The sequence below is a fragment of the Phocoena phocoena genome, chromosome 20 (assembly GCF_963924675.1).
Source record: "Phocoena phocoena chromosome 20, mPhoPho1.1, whole genome shotgun sequence".
Lineage (NCBI taxonomy): Eukaryota > Metazoa > Chordata > Mammalia > Artiodactyla > Phocoenidae > Phocoena > Phocoena phocoena.
In genome coordinates this window covers 3,779,151-3,799,669 of record NC_089238.1, presented here as the reverse complement: position 1 = coordinate 3,799,669, position 20,519 = coordinate 3,779,151, and the positions used below count along the sequence as shown (strand labels likewise).

Below are 20,519 nucleotides of genomic sequence, written 5' to 3'. Positions count from 1 at the left end.
AAAATATGAAAAAAAAGAATCAGTAGGAAAATATGACAGTCGATCTAATTTAAGCGTGTTTAAGTATCTGAAAAATAAAGGGAGGCAACCATATGGATTATTTTATAGAAGAAAGGGCAGTTATTAAGAGTTAGAAAAGGTAGAGGTGACAAATCCAGTAGAATGAACACATTAAAAAACGTCATCCCATCAAGGACAAGACAGCTGAGGGACCAATTATGGAATTGAAAACAATATCGAGGAAATGTTCCACAATGAAGGTTAGAGAGACCAGAAATAGAAATTCAAGATACTTGGGGAATAGAATGAGGAGGGCCCACGTCGTATCTATTGTAAGTGTCAGAAGGAAAGGTCGTGACGTAAAACAACGGCCAAAGAAATGAAGAATTGAACATTTTTCAGAGATGAGGACAGGCCAACTAAGTGCTAGGACGCCTGTATTTAAAAGTGACATCTGTATCTTGACCCTTCATGGTAAATTAAGAAAATGAAGGTTAAATTAAAAAAAAAGTATCTCAGACTGAATTGTATGCTTCGAAATGGTTAATTCTATTTTGTGAAAATTTCAACTGAAAAAAATCAAGGACGACTGTCCTGAGGCCCTACAAATGTCCTGAAACGACTTCCTGTAGAAAATGCAAATTACCATTAAGAGAATGACAAGCTCATTGGGACCAGACCACCCCGTACCAAAAGGCGATGCCAGAAGATATTGGAGAAATAACTTCAGGGAATTTATTGGGAAGAGTTTTACACTGAGCCAAATTATTTTTAAGGGACAAAAGTGAAAGGCTCATCAGAGGCTAAATCCCTAAATATGAGGGGATTCCAGCCACCACATCTGACCGGTGGGAGCTGTGTCCATTCCGCTAAGCCCACCACGTCAGGCTGCGTCTTCCTGAGAAATAAGGAGGGTTCTGGTGGGGATGGATCCCTCACCCATCACATGTATGTTCCTCTCCCAGTAGTTGAGTCACACACTTAGTTTGAAATAAGAAATGTTTTCCAGTAACTTGATAAAGAGAGAATGAGAGTGAAAGAAGGCATTTCCAGAGACCCAAGTTCTTAGATATGTTACTATTTTCACACTCAGTGAAAGGAATGCTAAGAGATGTAATGGAGAAAGTGAGATGTAACATGAGAAAAAAATGGTATGAAAAGCACTGAAAAATTAACTAACACAACTTGTACACACACCCACAGATGCACCCACACGTGCGCACACACACAGATGTGCACACGCACATACACGTATACAGAGTACCCATATTTCAGGTAAAGTATAATGAGAGCATTGTCTTCTCTAATGGAGGAGGAGAATGCATAGTTGTTTAGAAATAAAAATGTAAATACATGTATTAACATGGGAGTAACAGCCTAAAATTAGAAATGGAATAACTACCAATGTGCTTGGTGTAATTAAATGAAAGAAAAAATTTTCAGCTTTATTGAGATATAAGTAACAAAAATTGTGTATATTTAAGGTGTACAACTTTTATTTTTTAAAAGAACATTTATTTATTTATTTATTTATTTGGCTGTGTTGGGTCTTAGTTGTGGCACGCAAGATCTTCGCTGTGGCAGGCGGGATCTTTCGTTGCGTGCGCAGGCTCGAGAGTGCATGGGCTTAGTACTTGCAGCTTGTGGGCTTAGTTGCCCCGTGGCATGTGGGATCTTAGTTCCCTGACCAGGGATCCAACCTGCGTCCCAAGCACTGGAAGGGGGATTCTTAACCACCGGACCGCCAGGGAAGTCCCACTTGATGTTTTTATATACACTTACCTTGTGAAATAATCACCACAATTAAGCTAGTTAACATATCCATGACCTCACACACTGAACATTTGTGTGTGAGTGTGTGTGTGGTGAGAACACTTAAGGTCTATCCTGTGAGCAAATTTCAAGTCTACGATGGAATATTGTGAACTGTAGTCACATCACTGTACATCACATCTCCAGAAGTTACTCGACTGCGTAACTGAACTTTGTTCCCCGTGACCAGCATCTCCCCACTGACCCCTTTCCCAGCCTCTGGCAACTACCATTCTCCTGTGTTTCTATGAGTCTGATTATTTTAGATCCCCCAGGGAAGTGAGCTCGGGCTGTATTTGTCTGTCTGTGTCTGGCTTCTTCTACTTCACATAATGTCCTCCAGTTTCATCCACATTTCCCAAACGGAAGGATTCCCTTCTTTTTAAAGGCTGAATAATATTCCTGTGTGTGTGTGTGTGTGTGTGTGTGTGTGTGTGTGTGTGTGTATCTCACATTTTATCTCTTCATCTTTCGACAGGCATTGAGGTTGTATCCATATCCTGGCTAATGTGAATAATGCTGCAGTGAACATAGGAGTGCAGATATCTCTCCGAGATTGTGGTTTCATCTGCTTTGGATATATACCCGGAAGTGGAATTGCTGGATCATATGGTAGGTAGTTCTATTTTTAATTTTTTGAGGAAACTCCATACTGTTTTCCACGGTGGCTGCACCGATTTGCCTTCCCACCAACAATGCATAGGGTTCTTTTTTCCACAACTTTGCCAACACTTGTTATCTTTTTTTTTAAGTTAACTTATTTATTTATTTTTGGCTGCGCTGGGTCTTCGTTGCTGTGCATGGGCTTTCTCTAGTTGTGGTGAGCGGGGGCTACTCTTCCTTGCGGTGCGCGGGCTTCTCATTGCGGTGGCTTCTCTTGTTGTGGAGCAAAGGCTCTAGGCCCGTGGGCTTCAGTAGTTGTGGCTTGTGGGCTCTAGAGTTCAGGCTCAGTAGTTGTGGCACACAGGCTTACTTGCTCCGTGGCACGTGGGATCTTCCCCGACCAGGGCTCGAACCCATGTCCCCTGCGTTGGCAGGTGGATTCTTAACCACTGTGCCACCAGGGAAGCCCAACACTTGTTATCTTTTGTCTGTTTCATAACAGCCATTCTAACAGGTGTGAGGTGATATCTCATTGTGGTTTCGATTTGTATTTCCCTGCGGGTTAGTGATGTTGAACACCTTTTCATGTACTGTTTGGCCATTGGGATGTCTTCTTTTGAGAAATGCCTATTCAGGTCCTTTACCTATTTTTTAAATTGGGTTGTTACTACTTTGCATTGAGTTGTGTGAGCTCCTTGTATATTTTGACAAGTAGCTCCTTATCAGATACATCGTTTGCAAATATCTTCTCCCATTCTATATGTTGCCGTTTCACTCTGTTTCCTTTGCTGTGTAGAAGCTTTTAATATGATGCAATCCCCTTGTCTATTTTTATCTTTGTTGCCTGTGCTCTTGGTGTCATATCCAAAAAACCATTGCCCAAACTCACGTCAAGAAGCCTTTCCCCTATGCTTTCTTCTTGTAGTTTTATGGTTTCAGTCCTTATGGTTAAGTCTCTGATCCATTTTGACTTGATTTTATATATGGTGTGAGCTGAGGGTCCAGTTTCATTCTTCTGCATGTGGGTGTCTAGTTTTCCCAGCATCATTTATTGAAAGCACTATCCTATCCCAATTGTGTGTTCTTGGCACCCTTGTGGAAGATAGTTCACGGAGCTTCTTTAAGACAGTTATTTTGAACAGTTAGGCAACTGATAGACCTTCATCTTTTACGGTTTATGTTTTGCCTTCGGCAGCGTCACATTCCCTGATTCTTCGTGTGTCTTATAGCTTTGCTTTGGTGTCTGTGTGTTGGAAGAAACAGCCACCTGTTCCAGTCTTTATGGTCGGATTTTGCAGATCAGTCCAGTTAGAGATTCTGGAGCCTCTCAAACGTGTTCTGTGGACGTGCAAGCTCCACATCCCTCCCTCCTGGGGCAAGGATTCCTAGTTGTGTGCCTTCACCGTGTCCCCCCTTCCCCTGGAGGAGTGCAGGGGACGGCGGGGGCTGGGGGCGGGCTCCATTTTCCTCCTCCTGAGGGAGAAGTCTCAGGATCGGTCCTCCTCTCCGTCCTGCCAGGCTCTGCCGGCTACTACAGCGCCTGTCCCTCTCTTCCTTTTTTGCTGCCCCCACGTGGGCCTGTGGCCTCGGGCTCTGAGTGAGGTGAGAGGCCAGGAGGTCTCTGAGGCAGTGCCCGGAGCCTGGGGATGTGGGTGCAGCTTGACTCCCTCTGGCCTGGGCCAAACGGAGGAGCCTCTCAGCGCTGAGGGTGCCAGCTTGGGGGAGGGGGGACAGGGGGAGGGAACTGCTCCTTTTATCCTTTCAAAGAGGTTTTTCTTGGTTCTATGCTCATTCGAGGTGTTGCACCTTGCTAACTGGATCCTGCAGTTCGCATAAAATTTATTTTCCCCAAATACCGTACTTTTGTCACTGTTTATGTGCGGGGATGAGAGCTGGGACTTCCTGTCCTGCCGTCTTGCCTAAAACGTTGATTAATTTTTCTAGAATGCATCCTAGTGAGACCAGAAATGGAAAAATAGAAACAATAGCTAATCTACACAGGAAATAAAATGAGAAGACTAAACAGATATCTGTCACAGTTTCTAATGAGAGAAATGAGAATGCCATTAGGCAGCACTTGAAGAGACCACAGACCTAGACCACAGGGCATCCTCCACTTAAGGGGACTAGGGTTCTCCCTCACCCTCAGTGGGGGCAAAATTACTTCTTTTTTTTTTTTAAAATAGAAGTATAGTTAATTTACAATGTTGCATTAGTTCCAAGTGTATAGCAAAGTCATTCACTTATATATACATATTCTTTTTCAGATTCTTTCCGTTATAGATTTTTATGAGATATTGAGCATGGTTCCCTGTGCTATACAGTAGGTCCTTGTTGTTTATCTATTTTATGTAAAGTAGTGTGTATCTGCAAATCCCAAATTCCTAATTGATCCCTTCCCGCTTTATCCCCTTTGGTAACCACAAGGTTGTTTTGTCTGTCTGTGAGTGTATTTCTGTTTTATAAATAAGTTTATTTGTACCATGTTTTAAGATTCCACATATAAGTGAAATCACATGATATGTGTCTTTCTCTTTCTGACATACTTCACTTAATATGATAATCTCTAAGTCCATTCATGGTGCTTCAAATGGCATTATTTCATTCTTTTTTATGGCCGAGTAATATTCTATTATACATATATCACATCTTCTTTATCCATCTGTCAATGGACATTAAGGTTGCTTCCACGTCTTGCCTATTGTAAATAGTGCTGCTAGGTACATTGGGGTGCATGCATGTTTTTGAATTAGAATTTTTTCCGGATATATGCCCAAGAGTGAGGTTGCAGGATCATTAGGTAACTGTTTTTAGATTTTAAGTGACCTTCACACTGTTCTCCATAGTGGCTGCAACAATTTCCATTCCCAGCAACAGTGTAGTAAGGTTGCTTTTTCTCCACACCCTCTCCAGCATTTATTATTTGTAGATTTTTGATGATGGCCATTCTGACCAGTGTGAGGTGATAGCTCACTGTGGTTTTGATTTGTATTTCTCTAATAATTGGTGATGTTGAACATCTTTTCACATGCCTCTTGGCTATGTGTATGTCTTCTTTGGAGAAATGTCTATTTAGGTCTTCTGTCCAGTTTTTGTTTTGTTTTGTTTTGTTTTGTTTTTTTGTGGTATGCGGGCCTCTCACTGTTGTGGCCTCTCCCGTTGCGGAGCACAGGCTTTGGACACGCAGGCTCAGCGGCCATGGCTCATGGGCCTAGGCGCTCCGCGGCACGTGGGATCTTCCCGAACCGGGGCACGAACCCATGTCGTCTGCATCGGTAGGCGGACTCTCAACCACTGCGCCACCAGGGAAGCCCCTGTCCAGTTTGTAATTGAGTTTTTTTTTAATATATTAAGCTGTATGAGCTGTTTGTGTATTTTTGAAATTAATCCCTTGTCCTTAGCATTGTTTGCATATATTTTCTCCCAGTCCTAGGTTGTTTTTTCATTTTGTTTATGGTTTCCTTTGCTGTTTAAAAGTTTTAAGTTTAATTTGTTCCCATTTGTTTATTTTTTAAACTTGTATTACTTTAGGAGATGGATCCCCCAAAATATTGCTGCAATTTATGTCAAAGCATGTTCTGCTTATACTTTCCTCTAGGAGTTTTATAGTATCCAGTCTTACACTTAGGTCTTTAATCCATTTGGGTTTATTTTTGTATATGGTGTTAGAGAATCTTAAGTTTCATTCTTTTGCATGGAGCTGTCCAGTTTTCCCAGCACCACTTATTGAAGAGACTATCTTTTCTCCACTGTATATTCTTGCTTCCTTTGTCATAAGTTTATTGACCATAAGTGTGTGGTTTTTTTTCTGGGCTCTCTATTCTGTTCCATTGATCTATGAGTCTGTTTTTGTGCCAGTACCATAGTGTTTTGATGACTGTAGCTTCATAGTATAGTCTGAAATCAGGGCGTGTGATTCCTCCAGCTCTGTTCTTCTTTCTCACGATTGTTTTGGCTATTCGGGGTGTTTTGTGTTTCCATACAAATGAAGATATTTTTTGTTCTTTCTCCGTGAAAAATGCCCTTGGTAATTTGATAGGGACTGCACTGAATCTGTAGATTGCCTTGGGTAGTGTGGTCACTTTTACAATATTGAGTCTTCCAATCCAAGAACACAGTATATCTTTCCCTGGGGTACATTTATTTCTAATTGACCTTCCAGGGAATCTGTAGCCCTTTGAGTATCCATATTTAGGGATAGAAATGCATCGAAGCTCTTGGCTCTTAGTGAGATTTGGTGGACTACTGTCTCAAGAGAGGCAACTACTTAATAATAGTAATTATATTTTGTATTTTATAGCCCATGTGTCATCTATTGTAAGCCTCCCAGCTACTTTGTGGAAGAATATTTACTTTTTTTTGCTTTATTTATTTTTAATTTACTTGGAAAAAAAAAACCAAAAACAAGGATGAAACCCCCTGAAAGAGCACATGTGATTTATTCACATTCAGCATGTCAACAGATGATTATGTTACAAGAGCCAGGTGGTTCAAACTCCCAGTCCAGTGCTTTTAACTGAGATTTATCTCCTTGAAGTCTCTTGTGCTATGACGTGCAGAGCTGTGGGAGCTACTGGTTTATGTGGGAAGTTCATATAACCAGCAAAGAGGCTCAGGGGAACACAGGTGTGAGGACTGTAACTGAAGGGTCTTTAAGATGCTCTGCTGGACCAGCTGGGTGCATAGTCTCTCCTGGACTCACCTGGCTTTTCCTGAGGGCAGATACTCATTTAGGGGAAATAATGCCCCTGTTCAACAAGAAGTTCTAGGGTGTGTCTCATTCTGAACAGGGTCTTAGTCCAAGGACAGACTCTGCCGTGTCTCTTTTTTTTTTTTTTGTGGTACGCGGGCCTCTCACTGTTGTGGCCTCTCCCGTTGCGGAGCACAGGCTCCGGACGTGCAGGCTCAGCGGCCACGGCTCACGGGCCCAGCCGCTCCGCGGCATGTGGGATCTTCCCGGACCGGGACATGAACCCGTGTCCCCTGCATCGGCAGGCAGACTCTCAACCACTGCGCCACCAGGGAAGCCCTGGTTGCTTGATTTTTGAATATCAAGCCAATGTTGCATTCCTGGGATAAGCCCCACTTGGATGTGGTGTAGTATTTTAAAAGTATGTTGTTAGATTTGCTAATATTTTGTTGAAGACGTTTGTGTTTATGCTCATGAGGGAGATTGGCCTGCAAAGTTTTGTTTTATTTTGTTTTCGTTTTCTTTACTTTTACTACGAGAGTTGGTCTGGCCTCATAAATTAATACAACATTTCCTCCTCATCTAGTTTCTAGAAGAGATTGAGTAGAATTAATATTATTGTTTTTACATGTTTTGTAGAATTTGCAGGTAAAACCAGTTAGGCCTGGAGATTTCTTTGGGGAAATTTTAATCTAAGAATTCAATATCTTGAATGTGAGACTAGCAAACTGTTTTTAAAGTCTGACAATAACACGTGTTAGTGAAGGTCTGGGACAAAAGGAATTACTCCACATTGTTGCTGGTTATACAAAATAAGACAGTCAATTAAATAAGAAAGCATCGTTATCCCTTAGATTTTCAAATATGTTTATGCTACCCAGGAGATTTTTGCCATGTAAAACCTAGAAAAACTTGCACATATAGACAATAAAATACTACAAGGGTGTTTCCAGTATATAATACAGCAGGCAAAATTAACAAACCACAGTTCTTCTAGCTTCTAGGTGGAGGATGAGTAAGTTCTGGGGGTCTAATGCACAGCATTGTGATTATAATTAACAATAATGTCGTATATACTTGAAAGTTGTTAAGAGGGTAAATCGTAAATGTTCTAATCCAAAAAAGTAGAGGTAAGATAAGGAAAGGTCTAATGACGTGCTTTGCACGTCAGGTAGTTTTTCCAACACCATTTATTTATTTTTAACATCTTTATTGGAGTATAATTGCTTTACAGTGGTGTGTTAGTTTCTGCTTTATAACAAAGTGAATGAGCTATACGTATACATATGTCCACATATCTCTTTCCTCTTGCGTCTCCCTCCCACCCTCCCTATCCCACCCCTCTAGGTGGTCACAAAGTAGTGAGCTGACCTCCCTGTGCTATGCAGCTGCTTCCCACTAGCTATGTATTTTACATTTAGTAGTGTATATATGTCCATGCCACTCTCTCACTTCGTCCCAACTTACCCTTCCCCCTCCGCATGTGCTCAAGTCCATTCTCTACGTCTGCGACCTTAGGTTCTTCAGAACGATTTTATTTTTTTAGATTCCATATATATGTGTTAGCATACGGTATTTGTTTTTCTCTTTCTGACTTACTTCACTTTGTATGACAGACTCTAGGTCCATCCACCTCACTTCAAATAACTCAATTTCGTTTCTTTTTATGGCTGAGTAATATTCCATTGTATATATGACCAACACCATTTATTGAAGAGACTATCCTTTACCCATTGTCTACTCTTGACTCTCTTGTCAAATATTAGTTGACTATACACGGGTCGGTTTATTTCTAGGATTTTGATTCTGTTCCGTTGGTCTATATATCTGTTTGTTGTTTTCTATTAACATACTGTTGGGTTTTTTTTTTTTGTGGTACGCGGGCCTCTCACTGTTGTGGCCTCTCCCGTTGCAGAGCACAGGCTCCGGACGCGCAGGCTCAGCGGCCATGGCTCACGGGCCCAGCCGCTCCACGGCATGTGGGATCTTCCCGGACCGGGGAATGAACCCGTGTCCCCTGCATCGGCAGGCGGACTCCCAACCACTGCGCCACCAGGGAAGCCCAGCATACTGTTTTAATACTATATCTTTGTAGTATATTTTGAAATCTGGCAGTGATGCCTTGTTCTTTTTCAAGATTCTTTGACTATTTGTGGTGCCTGTAGTTCTTTTTTTTTCATTTTCTGTCATCTCTTGTCATATCAATTATACTTCTTTTTAAAACTGAAGTATATGGGGCTTCCCTGGTGGCACAGTGGTTGAGAGTCCGCCTGCCGATGCAGGGAACACAGGTTCGTGCCCCGGTCCAGGAAGATCCCACATGCCGCGGAGCGGCTGGGCCCTGAGCCATGGCCGCTAAGCCTGCGCTTCCGGAGCCTGTGCTCCGCAACGGGAGAGGCCACAACAGTGAGAGGCCCGCGTACCGCCAAAAACAAAAACAAAAACAAAAAAAAACTGAAGTATAGTTGATTTACAATATTGTTAGTTTCAGGAGTACAGCATAGTGATTCTTTTGTGTGTGTGTGTATGTGTGTGTGTGATTTGCAGATTATATTCCTTTATAGGTTATTACAAGATATTGGGTATAATTTTCTGTGCTATACAGTAAATCCTTGTTGCTTATCTATTATACATATAGTAGTTTGCATCTGTTAATCCCATACTTTTAATTTCTATCCTGTCCCCACCTCTTCTCTTTGGTAACCATAATTTTGTTTGCTATGTCTGTGGGTCTATTTTGTGTACAGATTTCTTTGTATTATTTTTCACATATAAGTGATATCATATGGTATGTGTCTTTCTCTGACTTGTTTAACTACACATACTATTGTCTACTTCCATCCATGCTGCTGCAAATGGCAACTTTCATATTTTATGGCTGAATAATATTCCATTATGTATATATATGTATGTGTATATATATACCATACATATACCATATCTTCTTAATCCATCATCTGTTGATGGGCACTTTGGCTGTTTCCATGTCTTGGCTATGTGGCTTGTCTTGTAAATAGTGCTGCTATGAACACTGAGGTACATGTATCTTTTCAAATTACGGTTTTCTCCAGACATATGCCCAGGGGGCTGGATCATATGGTAGCTCTACTTTGCGGTTTTTGAGCATCCTCCTTACTGTTTTTCACAGTGGCTGCACCAATGTACATTCCCATCAAGTGTGTAGGAGGGTTCCCTTTTCTCCGTACCCTCTCCAGCATTTATTATTTGCAGTTTTTGATGTTAGCCCTGGTGACTGTACCGTGGTGATACCTCATTGTAGTTTTGCTTTACATTTCTCTAGTAATTAACATTGTTGAGCATCTTTTCATGTGCCTGTTGGCTGTCTGTATGTCTTTGGGAAAATGTCTATTTAGTTCTTCTGCCCATTTTTTGACTGGGTTGTCTACTTCTTTGAGTTTGAGTCATATGAGCAGTTTGTATATTTTGGTCGTATTGTTTACAAATATTTTCTCCCATTGCGTACGTTGTGTCTTCATTTTGTTGATGGTTTCCTTTGCTGGGCAAAAGGTTTTAAGTTTGATTATGCCCCATTTGTTTATTTTTGCTGTTATTTCTTTTGCCTTGGGAGACTGATTTAAGAAAATATTAGTACAATTGGGAGTTCCCTAGTGGTCCAGTGGTTAGGACTCAGCACTTTCACTGCTGTGGCCCAGGTTCAAGCCCTGGTCGGGGAAGTAATATCCTGCAAGAGGCGCGGGACGGCCAAAAAAATAAATAAGGCTATGAAAATATTGGTACAATTTATATCAAAGAGTGTTTTGCCTATGTTCTCTTCTAGGAGTTTTATAGTGTCATGTCTTTTTTAAAAATTTTATTTATTTTATTTATTTATTTTTGGCTGTGTTGAGTCTTCGTTGCTGTGCAAGGACTTTCTCTAGTTGCAGCGAGCGGGGTCTGCTCTTCACTGTGGTGTGTGGGCTTCTCATTGCAGTGGCTTCTCTTGTTGCAGAGCACGGGCTTTAGGCACGTGGGCTTCAGTGGTTGTGGCACGCGGGCTCAGTAGTTGTGGCTCGCGGGCTCTAGAGCACGGGCTCAGTAGTTGTGGTGCACGGGCTTAGTTGCTCCGCGGCATGTGGGATCTTCCCAGACCAGGGCTCGAACCCGTGTCTCCTGCATTGGCAGGCGGGTTCTTAACCACTGTACCACCAGGGAAGTCCTATAGTGTCATGTCTTATATTGGGGTCTTTAAACCATTTTGAGTTTATTTTTGTATATGGTGTGAGGGAGTGTTCTAATTTGATGACTTACATGTAGCTCTCCAGTGAATCCCACCACCTCCTTGACCTGAAAATGAGAGGCCACCTTCACTCTGCCCTTCATATTGTGGGGCTGATTCCATAGGTGCCGTGATGACTCTAAGTGCTCCTAGGAATCAGCACCCAGACAGAGGCGAGGAGGGCACCTGCTCTTCTCTCCCTCTCTCAGCTGGGCATCTTCCCCTTCATGCATTTCTTCTCACTGTGACCACCCAGTAGGCACCAGTGACCTCAGTTATACTTGAGACATGAAGCCCCCTCCTTCCTTCATCTCCACTCCCGCCCCCAGGTCCAGTGGGAAGCGACCCTTCTGTAAAGGTTTAGTGGGGAAGGGTTAACGGAAGTTCAGCCCAGGACTGGGGAGACTGTGTCTCTTCTAGGCTAAGAGGACTCTGTTACTCAGCAGACATGGCGTTCGTGCATGTGGGTGAGAGTCTGCAGGCCCCCGGTGCTGCCTGGAACAGGGACAGAAGGAGGATGTGGCACGTGTCTGGATCTTCATGCTGTTCTTAGCTCCACGTCTTCCCTCAAAGTTCAGAGCTTCCGCTCTTCTGCCTCCCTTCTGCACACACCTAGCACTGCCTGGACCCTGGGGTGGGGTGAGTGGAGTAGAGGGAGAGGGACTCCCTCTGTATTGTCCCTCCCTCCGTGGGGTGGGGCCACCTGTGGCCGACGTCTCTGTGTCCCCCTTCTTCTCCTCCAGCTCAGAGCTCCCCTGGGACAGGGCTGTGAGCCGAGGGTCTGGCTCCTCGATGGATATGGGGAGGGGGCTCCTCGCCTGAGAGCAGGAGCTCCAGGGGTCGCTGGGCTGTGACCTCAGGGAGGGGGAGGTGCTGAGTGAGCTGTAGCACGTGTAGGTCCCACTGTGGGCTGAGGTCACAGGACTCAAGGTGAAGTTGTTCTGAAAGGGTGGAGCCGTGTCCTGCAGACGAAGGTGCTGGAGAGGAGTGAGTGACCCCTCCTTGGACAGATGGAGGGGATCGGACCAGACCTCAGAGCCACACTACAGGGTCACATTGTCTCTGCAGGGTTCTGAGGCCCACAGCTGGGCTGAGAGGGAGGGTTTCCTGTACATTCCTGGGGGCGAGGAAGGTCGTGATGTGTACAGAGCCACCCCCAACACACCCTTGACCCTGAGCTGAGGGACCACCATCCTGTCTCCAGGGACCCTGTCTGTGACCCCCTCTCAGCTGCTCTCAGCCCCTCTGTGTGGGTCTCTCTTATCTCCCGGCACCTGCTCCATTTTTCTCACTCACTCTCCCTGGACCACTGCCTTATCTCAATGTCTGCTCTAGGACCCCTCCCAGGACCCCATCAGCACCAGGGGTGGCTCTGGGCCCAGCACCCTGAGAACACAGTCAGTACATGGGGCAGGACAGGGGCTGCTCACCAGCGATCAGGCTGTCTCCTCGGAGCACGAGTGAGCCCGGCTGGGCTGAGAGGGAGGGCTCCTTGTACACGCCTGCAGAGAAGGGACAGTGGCACCGAGGGGGACGCACACCCCACACTGCTCACTGGGGCTGCAGTGCGAGCTCTCCCTGGTCCCTCCCAGGCCTCCCACCAGTGGTTCTGCCCCGGGAGGCCACTGCCCCTGATCCCCCATCACCCCAGGGCTCACTGGGCACAAGGCTGAGGTCAGGGGTCCAGGAAACGATGGGGCTGGGAGCCCTCACCTGTGACCTGGCGATTCAGAGGGTGACTGGGGTGTGACCACACGTGTGCAGGGAGCTGGGAGAATCATAGCATCCGCGGGTTCCCCCACGGGAGGAGTTTAGGGGGCCCACAGGGCACACGGCCTGTCCCCTCCCATGGGTCCTCGATGTCCGGTGTCGGGTGGGTCAGCACCTCCCTCCTTCAGCAGGTGCAAAGTGCCCGCTGCAGACTGTGAGCTGCATGCCAGGGACACGCTCTCTCCTGAGGCCACCACAGGGCGTGGCTGGGCTGAGAGGGAGGGGCTCTGTGCACCCCTGAGGGAGGGGAAGGGGCTGGGTTAAAGGGGGACCTTCACCCCGCTCACCGCAGGTGTGGGCTGTGAGGGGAGACTCCGTCCCCCTGAGCCCACACTCTGCTCCCTCTGCCTGTGAGGACGCCACCGCAGTGGGAGGGGACCCGGGCCCTCCCTCCTACCTGTCCCCACCAGGGGCAGGGGGTCACTCTACTCTGACCTGTCTTTCCTGCTGTGATAGACACACTGATACTGCCCTGCAGTGCTTGAGCTCGAGGATTCAAAGGGGAAACTGGCCTTGTTCCTGGAGTCCTGTGGGGCCTTAGCCTCCCAGAGTCCAGAGGGCCTCTCTCTATACAGACGGTAGACATCAGCCCTCAGAGATCCCGGAGACCAGATGGTCACAGGGCTTCCCTTGGTGACCATGACACCCGGGTCAGCCCAGATGGAGGGTTTGGGGAGGACCCCTGGAAAGGGATCAGACCTGAAGTTAGGGGTGCCCTTCTCCCCTCAGTTTCCCCAGCTGTCATTCCCCAGGCCCCTCCCAGACAGGTCACCATCATTTCAGACCTGCTGTGTTCCCCACAGATGACCAGGGGGTTGTTGGGTTGAAGCAGGAGGTCTGGGGGGCCTCACTTGCCTGGACCTGGTTCCACGGGCCTTGACTCAGCCCTGGGAGAGAGTTCCCTGTGAGCGCCCATCCCCCAGCACACAACATAGATGCTCCAGGCCTGGTCTGGGCCCTGAGTTCTGGGGTCAGATCTGGGGCTGAGCACATCCTTCCTCCCCCACAATTTCTGCCCCGACTCATCTCCTGAGACCTGCGGGTCTCTCAGCTTCAGACCTGGGAGGAGAGGGGCCCCCTGCCCTCTCCCTTCCCCAAAGCTCACCGAGGCAGAGAAGGGCAGTGAGGGTCAGGGTCGTGGCTGTGCCTCCCATGGTCCCCAGCCGTGCTGGTGTCTCACAAAGTCCACAGAGCCAGCAGGACAGACAGATGCACGGGGGGTGACAAGGTGCAGGCTCTGTGTTCCACGTCGGGTTCCTTCATAGTAGCCTCTCAGAAAGAGGAATAGCCCCCCAGGGCCTCACGCTGCTCTACCTGCAGGATGGGGCCCAGGAGACAGCAGGCTCTGGGACCTTCCAGAGCACATCTGGGTCTCACCAGACCCCACGCACTCTGCCTCTCCTCGGGCCAAACCCAAAGCCAGAGAGTGACACTCATCCCAGGACAGGAAGTTGAGGATGCAGGGCAGGGCCTAGGAGCAGCCCAGTTTTGGCTCCGCCCAGGGCGCGGAGAGGGCTCCAGGGCGGTTAACAAGCTGCCCAGTGGCTGCAGGGACAGGCTGCAGGCAGAAGCCCTGACCCCAGAGGGGCTCCTCACAGGCCGCTGGGCTCCAGGGGCTCCTAGTGGTGCCTGAGGCTGAGCCTTTGGAAGAGACACTCGCCCAGCCCAGCCTGGGGGCCGAGCAGCCTGTGGAGGTTGGTCAGGTGGTCGCCCATCTTCTTGATGAGTTTCACCTGCTCATCCAGGAAGTGGCTCCAGGAAGTCCAGAGGTGGAGTCTGCGCGGGCAGAGCCCAGGGCCTGCGGATCCACAGGGCCTGGCGCAGGTTCTTCTCCGTCAGCCGGGCGGCTTCCACGGCGTCCTGGGCTTTCCCCACGGCTCCTGGGACGGCTTCGGCACGTCCTGGAAGAGGGCGCGGCCACGGCGCTGCTTTTGCCTTTTCCAGTGAGCTCGGGCCGTCCGGCTTCTCCTCGGCCAGTTCGCGAAACGATGTCTCTGGCCCTCGCGAGCTGCTGCGTCGGGTCGGAAGAGAAGCGCAGAGACAGGTAGGTGTGGGAGAGCGGCAGATGCACGTTACCAGGTGGGTGACTGCGGCCTCCACCTGGCGGAGTAATCGTGACGAATCTGGGAGCTCATGCTTGGTCGGCAGTAAGGAGCTAAGCTCAGAAAATGGTGTTGGCTGGTCCCGGAGGGCGAGGAGAGCTGAGTGGGTGATTCCAAGGCTGTGACTGGAAAAAAGCTTGGAGGGTGGTCAGAGTCTGGAGGAAGGGGCGCCCTTGGGTCTGTTCAGTCCAAACACTGTGGAAGCAAGAGACACATGCGTGGCACCGCCCAGCGCACTGCTTGGTTCCAGTTCTGATTTTGCTTTTCCTAGAACCTGTGTGACCTTGGAGAAGTCCCTTCCCTTTCCTGAGATGCTGGAAATGCAAAATTTGTTCCTTCCTTCCAACGTTTATTGAGCGGTTACTATATCCAGACATGAGATTCATCGGTGACGGTGACCGATTCTTTCCCTGGACTCATGGAGCTCTGATGATGACACCAGACAATACATATTTAGACAATAAATAATTTGGGTCTAGTTTTGTTCAGTTGTACAGAAGGAGGAAAACAGTGAGGCCCAGTGACAGGTGGAAGCCCAGCAACCTTGTGATGGGAGTGCAGGGACTTTCTGGAGAAGGAGAGACCCAAGCTGATGGAGGTTAGCACAGGAGTGGTGAGGGGCCGGCACCCTGGGCCGGGAAGAGGGGGAGCTGTTCTGAGCACTGGAGTTCAGGGGATGCTGGGCCCTGGTCCTACAGGGTCTAGTGCACCCTGCAAGTGTGCCTGGATTTTATCCTTAAGACAAGAGGGTAGTTTTCCGGAAAGGAAGGTATGAACACACAGCTGTGCTGAGATGGTCGCCGCTCCGCAGGGATTGGACTGTGGGAGGACTGTGATGGCAATAAACAGTGATAGAGCTCCAGCACCATTTGACCACTAGGTGATTAGTGGGTCAGTTTCTAAGTGGTTTATGAGGTTTTCTTATGTAACCCTTCCACAAATCCTACAACAAAATACATCCGCAGTTGAGTGGGATGAATCAGGAAGACTTCTAGGTGGTTTGGAAAGGGGTTTGTGGTTTTCATAATCGGCTCAAAGATGACCCCTTGAGAAGACACAAGTGTGGTGAGAACTCAGGTGTGCCTCTGGGGAGGGGAGGTGCTTAACTGGGATGAGCTTGCTTTGAGGTAGGAGTTAGCTTCGCTGGTCCTGAGAGGTCAGCCCCTTCTGATCGTCAGCCTCGGGGAATGTCATCTGGAGATACTTGGAATTTACTTGAAGGCAGGTGGAGACCCCGGGAGAATTATTTTTAGGGGAGGGTCCTGCAGTAGATCAGGTTGGGGCCGTGAGAATCAAATTCCTCAGCTGAGAGTGAGGCCCTGGGGTGGAAGAGCCAGGAAGGAGGTGCTGGGTTGCACCAACCAGTCCTCCTGAGTCTGCCGCCGAGCTTGACTGTGGTGCTGGACCAGGGTCATGGATTCGCGGGGCTTCGGGCCAGGGCTGTTGGATGGGTTCATTGTATGTGAGGTGGAAGCGGGTGAAGCACTGAGGGCTCCTCCACTGTCTGCCTTGCTTGTCTAGCGGAGCCGGTGGGGCTGTCACAGAACGGATGACCCCAGGGGAGAAGGAGGCTCGGGGAGATATTTCTAATCCTGTCAACTGACACACAGAGGAACCACCACCTGCCTCCTGCACCGGGAACGCGGTTTTGTTTCTCGCAAACCCTTCCTCTCTCTGACTTCCTTGTTTCTATCCACAGCAGCACCTTCTGGTCATTCCTCTCCATCCAGACCTCTGAGTCGTTTCTGCTCCTCCCCACCTCTTGTCCCCCAGACAGTAACTCTTTTTTTTTTTTTTTTTTAAATAAATTTATTTATTTATTTATGGCTACGTTGGGTCTTCGTCGCTCCCTGCGGACTTTCTCTAGCTGCGGCGAGCGGGGCTACTCTTCGTTGCGGTGCGCGGGCTTCTCATTGCGGTGGCTTCTCTTGTGGCGCAGCTCGGGCTCTAGGCGCGCGGGCTTCAGTAGTTGTGGCTCATGGGCTTAGTTGCTTCGCGGCCTGTGGGATCTTCCCGGACCCGTGCTCAGTCCCGTGTCCCCTGCATTGGCAGGCAGATTCTTAACCACTGCACCACCAGGGAAGCCCTATTTTTAGTTTTTTAAAAGACCTCCATACTGTTCTCCATAGTGGCTGCACCAATTTATATTCCCACCAACAGTGTAGGAGGGTTCCCTTTTCGCCACACATTCTCCAGCATTTATTATTGGTAGACTTTTTGATGATGGCCATTCTGACCGGTAGAGGTGATAACCTCACTGTGGTTTTGGTTTGCATCTCTCTAATAATTAGTGATGTAGACCGTCTTTTCATGTACCTGTTGGCCACCTGTATGTCTTCTTGGAGAAATGTCTGTTTAGGTCTTCTGTCCATTTTTAACTTGGTAGTTTGTTTTTTTGATATTCAGCTCCATGAGCTGTTTGTATATTTTGGAAATTAATCCCTTGTTGGTCCCATCGTTTGCAGATACTTCTCTCAGTGAGTAGGCCGTCTTTTCATTTCGTTTACAGTCTCCTTTGCTGGGCAAAAGCTTTTAAGTTTAATTAGACCCCATTTGTTTATATATATTTTTTATTTCCATTACTCTAAAGAGACAGATCCAAAAAAATATTGCTGTGATTTATGTCAAAGAGTATTGTGCCTATGTTTTTCCCTAGGAGTTTTATAGTATCTGGTCTTACATTTAGGTCTTTAATTGATTTTGAATTTTTTTGTGTGTATGGTGTTAGAGAATGTTCTAATTTCATCCTTTTACACGCAGCTGTCCGGTTTGCCTAGCACCACTTGTTGAAGAGACTGTCTTTTCTCCATTGTATATTCTTGCCTCCTTTGTCGAATACTAAAATTGACCATAGGTGTATGGGTTTATTTCTGGGCTCTCACATCTGTTCCATTGATCCTTGGGTCTGTTTTTGTGCCAATATCATTCTCTTTTGATTACTGTAGCTTTGTGGTATTGTCTGAAGTCTGGGAGGGTTATGCCCCCAGGTTTGTTCTTTTTCCTCAGGATTGTTTTTGCAATTCTGGGTCTTTTGTGGTTCCATATAAATTTTAGGATTATTTGTTCTAGTTCTGTGAAAAATGTCATGGGTAATTTGATAGGTATTGTGTTAAATCTGTAGATTGCTTTGGGTAGTATGACCATTTTACCTGTATCAATTATTCCAATCTGAGAGCATGGGATAGCTTTCCATTTCTTTGAATTATCTTCAGTTTCCTTTATCAATGTTTTACAGTTCTCAAAGTATATGTCTTTCATCTCCTTCATCAGGTTTACTCCTAGGTATTTTATTTTTGATGCAATTTTAAGAGACTGATTTTTTACATTTTTTTCTGATATTTCACTGTTAGTGTAATGAAAAGCAACAGATGTCTCTGTGTCAATCTTGCATCCTGCTACCTTGCTGAATTAACTTATCAGTTCTAATAGTTGTTGTGTGGAGTCTTTAGGGTTTTCTGTATGGAGTATCATGCCGTCTGCATGCAATGACAGTTTTACCTCTTTGCTTCCAATTTGAATACCTTTTTCTTTTTCCTTGTCTGATTGCTGTGGCTAGGACTTGCCATACTATGTTGGACAGAAGTGGTGAGAGTGGGCATCCTTGTCTTGTTCCACAATTTAGCTGGAAGGCTTTCAGCTTTTCACCATTGAGTATTATGTTGGCTGTGGGTTTATCATACATAGCTTTTATTATGTTGAGATATGTCCCCTTTGTACTCACTTTGGTGAGTGTTTATCATGAATGGGTGTTGAATTTTATGAAATGCTTTTTCCGCATCTGTTGAGATGATCATGTGGTTTTGTGTGTGTTTTTTTTAAACATCTTTACTGGAGTATAATTGCTTTACATTGTTGTGTTAGTTGCTGCTGTATAACAAAGTGAATCAGCTATGTGTATACGTATATCCCCATATCCCCTCCCTCTTGCGTCTCCCTCCCACCCTCCCTATCTCGGCCCTCTGTGTGGTCACAAAGCACTGAGCTGATCTCCCTGTGCTATGAGGCTGCTTCCCACTAGCTATCTATTTTACATTTGGTAGTGTATATATGTCAATGCCACCCTCTCGCTTAGTCTCAGCTTACCCTACCCCCTCCCTGTGTCCTCAAGTCCATTCTCTATGTCTGCGTCTTTATTCCTGTCCTGCCCCTAGGTTCTTCAGAACCTTTTTTGTTTTTAGATTCCATATATATGTGTTAGCATATGGTATTTGTTTTTCTCTTTCTGACTTACTTCACTCTGTACTTCACTCTAGGTCCATCTACGTCACTACAAATAACTCAATTTCGTTTCTTTTTATAGCTGAGTAATATTCCATTGTATATATGTGCCACATCTTCTTTATCCACTCATTTGTCGATGGACACTTAGGTTGCTTCCATGTCCTGGCTATTGTAAGTAGTGCTGCAGTGAACATTGTGGTACATGACTCTTTTTTTTTTTTTTTTTTTTTTTTTTTGCCGTACGTGGGCCTCTCCCGTTGCGGAGCACAGGCTCCGGACGCGTAGGCTCAGCGGCCATGACTCACGGGCCCAGCCGCTCCGCGGCATGTGGGATCCTCCCAGACCGGGGTACGAACCCGCGTCCCCTGCATCGGCAGGCGGACTCTCAACCACTGCGCCACCAGGGAAGCCCCATGACTCTTTTTGAATTACGGTTTTCTCAGGGTATATGCCCAGTAGTGGGATTGCTGGGTCATATGGTAGTTCTACTTTTAGTTTTTTAAGGAACTTCCATACTGTTCTCCATAGTGGCTGTATCAATTTACATTCCCACCAACAGTGCGAGAGGGTTCCCTTTTCCCCACACCCTCTCCAGCATTTATTGTTTGTAGATTTTTTGATGATGGCCATTGTGACTGGTGTGAGGTGATACGTCATTGTAGTTTTCATTTACATTCCTCTAATGATTAGTGATGTTGAGCATCCTTTCCTGTGTTTGTTGGCAACCTGTATATCTTCTTTGGAGAAATGTCTATTTAGGTCTTCTGCCCTTTTTTGGATTGGATTGTTTGTTTTTTTGATATTGAGCTGCATGAGCTGCTTATATATTTTGGAGATTAATCCTTTGTCAGTTGCTTCATTTGCAAATATTTTCTCCCATTCTGAGGGTTGTCTTTTGGTCTTGTTTATGGTTTCCTTTGCTGTGCAAAAGCTTTTAAGTTTCACTAGGTTCCATTTGTTAATTTTTGTTTTTATTTCCATTTCTCTAGGAGGTGGGTCAAAAAGGATCTTGCTGTGATTTATGTCATAGAGTGTTCTGCCTGTGTTTTCCTCTAAGAGTTTTATAGTGTCTGGCCTTACATTT

The 20,519-nt window shown here is 46.4% G+C and overlaps 1 protein-coding gene and 1 pseudogene across 1 annotated transcript in view; both read right to left on the bottom strand.

The window, feature by feature from the left end:
- Window positions 1-20,519, bottom strand: part of NLRP12 (NLR family pyrin domain containing 12) — a 726,895-nt gene that overhangs the window by 459,413 nt on the left and 246,963 nt on the right.
- LOC136140794 (leukocyte immunoglobulin-like receptor subfamily A member 1) lies at window positions 11,782-14,266 on the bottom strand (annotated as a pseudogene).